At 33.1% G+C, this 7,246-nt stretch overlaps 1 protein-coding gene across 1 annotated transcript in view; it reads right to left on the reverse strand.

Annotated features, from left to right (window-relative positions):
- LOC128242797 (uncharacterized) overlaps positions 1-2,832 on the reverse strand; it is an 88,298-nt gene extending 85,466 nt beyond the window's left edge. Inside the window, exon 1 of the mRNA XM_052960126.1 lies at positions 2,753-2,832. The gene's annotated coding sequence lies outside the window, so the exon portion shown is untranslated. The remainder of the gene's footprint in view (positions 1-2,752) is intronic.
- Between the last annotated feature and the right edge of the window lie 4,414 nt (positions 2,833-7,246).

The raw sequence follows: 7,246 nt of genomic DNA on the forward strand, positions 1-7,246 counted from the left end.
AGGAAGAAAAGTATTTGGAGTACTGATAGAGTTGTATATTGAAATTGAATATTGTGCAAAATATCCTGAGCTCTGTAGGCAATACCAAAGGTGCTCCGATTGCCCTTGTTGCCATAAATTTACTTTCGTATCATTTGATCAATCTACATTATTTATACAGAATTGAATAGGACAGAACAAAATAATAGAAAATTATTATCGTTGTTTTATTATTGTTGTTTAGTTGTCAAGCTCTTTAGCGTCCAAAAAAACAGATAAGCAAATATTTATGACAAAATTTGCAACTAAAAAACAAGGCTCACTTAATGTTTACAAATTAGTTTCGTATTATTTAAATCATTTATTCGTTCGTTATATATACACTGGTTAGCGACCCCTTTTCGGCCGGAAATGGAGGTTTTTCCTACGTTACTTTTGACACAAGATAGCTATTACGATAAAACTTTACACTCAGATAGGTTGGCTCTTCCCACAAAAACTGTGTAATTTGTTTTTGAAAATAGCTAGGGATTCCGAATATTCCCACGCGCAAAGTACCCCTATAATTTCGCTAAAATAAGCACCCTACTGTACCAATTATTCGCCCACCCCATTAATTCGCTATTCTTACGATGTTTTTCATATATTTCTCTTTAAACTATATCTTCAAACATTTTTATTTTATTTGACCAGTCTAGCCACCGTTTAAAACGACAATTGATCAATAAATATATAACATGTTTACTATTACATACTGTTAATGTATGTGTAAAATGATACAACACCTACTCGGTAATTCTTCTTTTAGCAGAAAATTTAAGAAGCCACTGGGATTCCTTCTTGAAACATGACCTTACATAATGTATGCATATTAATAGACTTCCGAAGAGGGACAACGCTTGTTGGTACAACAATGTAATGATTAATTGAAATTTGAGTTGCTTCCCTTAGAAGAAAAATTTGGCGATTACTTCACCGTTTTGAGGTTTTACCATTTGCCTTTTCGAAAATAGAACTTAAAAACAGCAATTCATGTTATTTGAATAATTTATACTTTATAATGACAAATCAATATTGTCGTCTGATAGTGCAAGGTATAAGGAAAATTAAATAATCATTACAGGGCCTCATGCAAGTGAGCGCGCGCGTGATGACGTCATCCCCGCGTGCAACTAACAAGGTTAGAAGTGTAAACAATGTTTATTTAGGTCGAATTCCACATATTATTTACATTTTAACGCAGAAAACAGCTGATATCTGTCAAAAAATATGCCGCAATAAAACGCCATACTAATTTGTGTAAAATATTTCGTTTTGACTGGTTTAAACTGGGTGGGCGAAAAAGTGGTATGGGCGAATAATAGGTCGCTAACCAGTATAAATAGTGTATAAACACATTTTGTTTTCAATGGATTCATCTATATTGACAGGAAGAACAACACTCGGAAAATATATGTAATAGAGCAAAACTTAGGTTAGTCCAAATAATTGTACGTTGGCGGATGTTTTTTAGATTTTTGATATGGCAAATCCTTCACGTACAAATTGTTTAGTATCATAAGTGGGTAGTTGTTCCGATCAGGATTCCGGGTTAAAGCATACAGAGTCTATAAAATATCATAAAAACAAGAAATATTACCAGATAATGTTATTTTATATTAGTTCCGTACACAAAAAATAAATATCCAACTTATAATTATGAGTTTGACGGCTTTTTTTCATTTCATTCTGCCAAAACATAATGATATATACATGAAGGGCACCTGCAAGGCTTCAGGGCACAGTTTTAAATCGCTCGGAACATTTCGGCTATGGCCGAGTTGTTACGATTGTATAACGAGGTCTATCTCCAAGCTTTGTCGGAGGAGGCCGAGGTATTACGATTGTATCGAGTTGTTCCCCTTCCCATAATTGTTTTCTGTGTCAGTCAACTTTCGTTTTATTGGAAAGGTAAACAACTTGTTTTAATGCATTAAATGCTTGTTTAGTGCAAAATAACATTTCACTTACATGTTAAAATATGAATATAACTCTTTAAGATCAATTTCAACCATAAAATACTTCATTTAAAACAATTTCAATATTTTTAAAACACCCCCGTTTTTTGCACATTCCCGTTTAGACGTTAGGGATTGGAAGAATCCCGTATAACACGTCTATTATTTTAGACTAAACTTAGGTTAATTAGTTCACGGTGTTTAAACCGTAAAATGTCACCCGTAATTTTTATTTCAGGTAAGTACGTAATTTTTTTCACTTTTATCGTTATTATGTGTTCATTAAGGATGGGATTTGAATAGAATTTGTATTTTTAATGTGAGAAGTATTGATATGGGAAATGTTTTTTACAAAACAGTATATACAAAACAGTACTAGTATATACCGGTACTTGAATCGACTATTTGGTACTGTACCGATACCGGGTACCGGTGTGCAACTAGGCCGAACAGGACTATAAGGTGTAATTGGGCCGAGTTGACCCGGATTTTTTTTTAAATAACTTTTGACTCGAAAAAGTCAATATCATTCTAAATGAAACTACACTTGTTAGACAACAGGTATTGATAACTGTAAAAAGCAAAACAGCAATTAATAATCTAAAAATTCGACCATATCCAAAAAGGGACATCCGAAACACTGTGTCTGTGATCCGAAATAAGTATTTCTCAACCTAAACAAGTTATAGATTTCGGCTTACATTTTGTCATACTACGATTGTGCAAAATGCAAACCACTAGTCAAACATTTAAAAGGCAGTATTAAGTGTACTTACTTTGCCTTGCGGCGAGATAATATATATGTTATTATAAAATTGCAGCAGAAGTTTCAGTTGTTGCAGCTGCAGACATCTCGTGGGTCCGGTATGACTAAAATGCGAAAACAGCCCTTTCGCGAATATGGTTATTTTCGCGAAAATAGTATTTTTGACTAAAATCCGAAAAAAACGTTATTTTTGATATGAAATTCAGATGACTCACTCTCCATACTCTGATTAACTAAAGATCTGTTGATGATAACAATCCATTCCACTGTGTCTTTTTACTTCATATTTTTCACTGATGTTGTTAATTAAAGTTTCTTTTTTGTGTGTTTGACATGTTTGTTCACTGTTTTATTTGATGTAAATGAATACTGTATGTGTTTCATTGTGTTGTTATATCACATGCATATTATATGCCTTGATAAATAAAAACTTACAACTTGATAATAATAAAGTTATTTTCGCGAAAATAAGATTATTATAGAAATCTGAAAATAGGGTTAGTTTTGGCGAAAAGAACATTTTAACAAAAATAAAGTTATTTTGGTTTTTCGCGAATAAAACCGTTTTGATAAGAACTATTTTTTCGAAAATAACATTTCTGACAAAAACAAAGTTATTTTGGCGAAAATAAGACTTTGATAAAATCTGAAAATACTGTAAGTTTTGGCGAAAAAAAAGTTATTTTCGCAATAACCTTTTTGACCAAAATATAGCTAGTTTTGGGGCGATCTAATTCTTTTTTGGCGAAAATAAGACTGATAAAACCGATAAGTTTTAGAGAAAAAAAATATATTATAAATAACTTATGATGCAATTTGGATAAAAGGTTATGGAAGTAAAAACATCATGTTGCTTTATCAGTAATGGGTCTGAGTGACAGAAAAGTGAACGGCGCAAAAATTGAAATTAAATAATTGCAACAAACATGTGGTGTCTTAAAAAATCGAAAAGATTAAATGAATGACAAACTCTTAGACTTAAAATCAAGATCAATTAGGGATAACTTGATTTTCTACGGAATACAAGAACATGGTCCCAAGGAAAACTCTGACACTCTCGTAAAGGATCGAATAACCACTAGACTCGGCAATGAAACAAAATTCTTGTTATTTGACCGAATACATAGCTTAGGCTCGAATAAGGCACCAAAACCCCGACCAATAGTCGATAAGTTTCACTATTACGCCGACATAGAAAAGGTACGACAAAATTGTACGACGAAGACGTCAAAAACACTCAAAGAGGCCAACGGCAGGGGGTCTTGGTCCAGACACCGCAATATACCAGAATTGCCAGGAAAGCGTTATTTGATATAATCAAAGCCGAGGAATAATGGTAAAACCGCAAGGCTTGCTGGTGATAAACTTTACGTAAACGGCAACCTCTTCAAGACGGCGTACGTCAACGGGAAAGTATGCGATCCTTCACGTGACAACGCACAGGGCCAGAACTAGGGATGTCAGGATTTAAAGATCATGCCAAGAACTATTAATGGACAATCACGAAAATTTGCAGACCCAGACTTTCTTAATACATAATTTAAACATTAAAGGATATTTAAGTGAACATTTATATGATAATAAATCATTAAATACAAGAAAAGGTCGATGTAGCGGTGGTATTTCAATTTACTATAAAGATTGTTTAAGGAGTAAAATAAATATTGTGATGAAACAGCAATGCGGTATAATATAGGTTTGATTATGCAGTTCATTGTTTAAGTTTGATCATAATGTATACATACTTCTGTAATACATAAATTTTACCACAAGGTTCCACTGTTTTAAACCAAAATGATATAGATTTTTCCGAGATTATTGAATCCGATATTGAAAGAATTAAATCTCTTGGCAAAATATTTATTTCAGGTGATATGAACTCAAAGACAGCGGATTTATCCGACATAAAATATTTTGACAGATACATTGATAATGATGACAGCTTTATGTCAAATATTGTTGAGATTAGCTAGACCACTCGTCAATAGGGATCAAGTGATCGATTCGCACGGGCAACGCTTGATCGAGCTTTGTAAATCTACCTCGCTTCTTATTGGTAATGGCCGAAACGTCCTGTTCTCAGAAAAAAATGCGTACGTTGCTATAAAAACATAACTTGGGGCATATTGATAGATGTACGGTCAATGTTTATGAATAGTTATGTAAACGAAATTGCGTATATTACGTGCGAAATTTTGAAAAAATGGACAGTTAATGCTTGGGTCAAAGATTTCCGCAGCACATTTCGCCTCGATTGAAAACTTGTGACACGCATTTCAACTAAACTACAGAACTGTCTGACAAAATGAAGGTACCATATCACAGGGAAAATTGGGCGCTGGAACATGGTTGATGTTAGGAAATTTAATTGTTTAATTATGGAGAGAAAATAAACAAAAATATATACCGTCTCACTGGGCGCAGCATTTTTTTAGTGCTTGGTATCAAAACAATGTACCACGTGATTACCGCCTCTGACTTCTTTTTTTCCATTGATAATCTACCCCAGACATGTTTTCGTTTCGCGCTATGGTCACCGCTTATAATTTGTTTTAAATGCATTTCCATAGAGATCATAATGGGTAAAGAAAAAACGAAAGATATAATGGCTTGGGGAATGACTATAGGCTTTCACTACAGGGCGCTTGTTATTAAAAAGCAATCACGTATATATTTTACACTTCTGATCATTATTCTAGATTTTTTCGTATGTGCTATACTTTCATTCCATGTTCTTAACGCATGGTTATTCAAATATAAGCATTTGTATGCTATGAAAGTGTTGGTTTTTTTTCAACCTTTTATCAACTCATAAAGCGGTACTTACATTGCCAATTGTATTCATTTTGAATTTCTACACAATTTACAATTTCCAATAGAACAACAGCTACTGTTATTGTGTGGTGATATTGAAAGTAACCCGGGTCCATCTTACATTACTAATGGATGTCTTTCAATCGTGCATCAAAATATTGTACGCAATAAAATACAATATATCCAAGACAATTACTCTGACTACGATATTTTGTATTTTACCGAATCACATCTTACAAACGCTATAGGCGACGATGACGTGTCTATTGGTGAAGGCTTTGAAAGTATATTTCGAAACGACGATTCAGCTCATGTTGGTGTTGCCGTATATTGAAGTGCACAGATATGTCCAAAATTAATTCGCGATTATGAAAATTTACTACCAGAGCCGCTATGTTTGAATGTAAGCGATACATCAGAATTATTCTTTATATGCGTTGTATATAGACCTATATAGCTATATTGAATCTACATTAAATATCGATCTTATAAAGATTTCAAATATGGCAAAACAATGGCTTGTACAGTTCAATCTCCTAAACACTGTCACTGAAGTTATGATTTTTACGCTGTGCAATCAGATTCTACCAAATGTCGTGTTCGAGGGCAACTTGTTTAACTTTATTCAAAACCATAAACACGTAGGGCTTTGGTTTACAGCTAATGGAACATGCCATGAACATATAAGCCAAATTATTAAACCAGTCTCTTAAGCGCTTGGGTCATTGAGGTTGTTAAGATATAAACTTGGTAGAAAAATGCTTAATCAAATATACATCTCGTTTATGCGCCCTTTGCTTGAATATTCATCTTTAGTTTGGGATAATTGTGCCGTCTATGAGAAGAAATGTTTAGAAAAACTGGGTTAACCCGCGTCATAGGCAAACAAAAGCAGATATAATTTAGCAGCGTTAATAATATTATGATAAATATTTGATAATATATCGTTAACGAAGAATAAAAACATCAAACTTGAACTGGGGTCTCCCTGTTTTACGCTGATATTTGATGTAAAGAAGTGAGATAGGTTTGTTTTATATCGTACACATGCCTTGACGGTACCATACATCGCCTCGATAGCCTTTACGAAACGGGTGCTTATATTTTCAGTTATTAACTTATTATCTTATAGAATAGATGAGATCTTGTAATATTATCAAAACACTTCTCATAGTCAATGAAATAACAATACAATTGCATCTTCGAAGAAAGTGTTTTTGCAACAATTAATTGAATGTAAAATATACACACTATCAATCGTAGACTTTCCTTTTTGAAATCCAGGTTGATTTTTAATAATTTTATTATTAATACTGCTCCACATCGTTAGTCTATTAAGTAATATATGAGAATAAATTTTCGAAATAATATTAATGATAGTTATTTCTCTATAATTCTCGTCTACATTGCCCCCTTTAAAAGCAGGTACTGTTATACCTTTCCCAAAGGATTTGGAAACGATGCTATTGAAAAGTTTCAATAGAACGGTGATATATTTGTAATAATGGTTTTATAAATTTCCGCGACTATTCCATTTAAACCGTTACGTTTTGTTATTGTTTTGGGAAAATACAGCTTCCTTGATCTCTGGCAATGTTATTTCTTTACCAAGATACTCATCGCTAATGTTTGCTCTTAATTCTGTTTTGTTAATATAATCTGAGTACTATATAGTGTTGTGAAAAGATCA

The sequence above is a fragment of the Mya arenaria genome, chromosome 8 (genome assembly GCF_026914265.1).
Source record: "Mya arenaria isolate MELC-2E11 chromosome 8, ASM2691426v1".
NCBI classification, from domain to species: Eukaryota; Metazoa; Mollusca; class Bivalvia; order Myida; family Myidae; genus Mya; species Mya arenaria.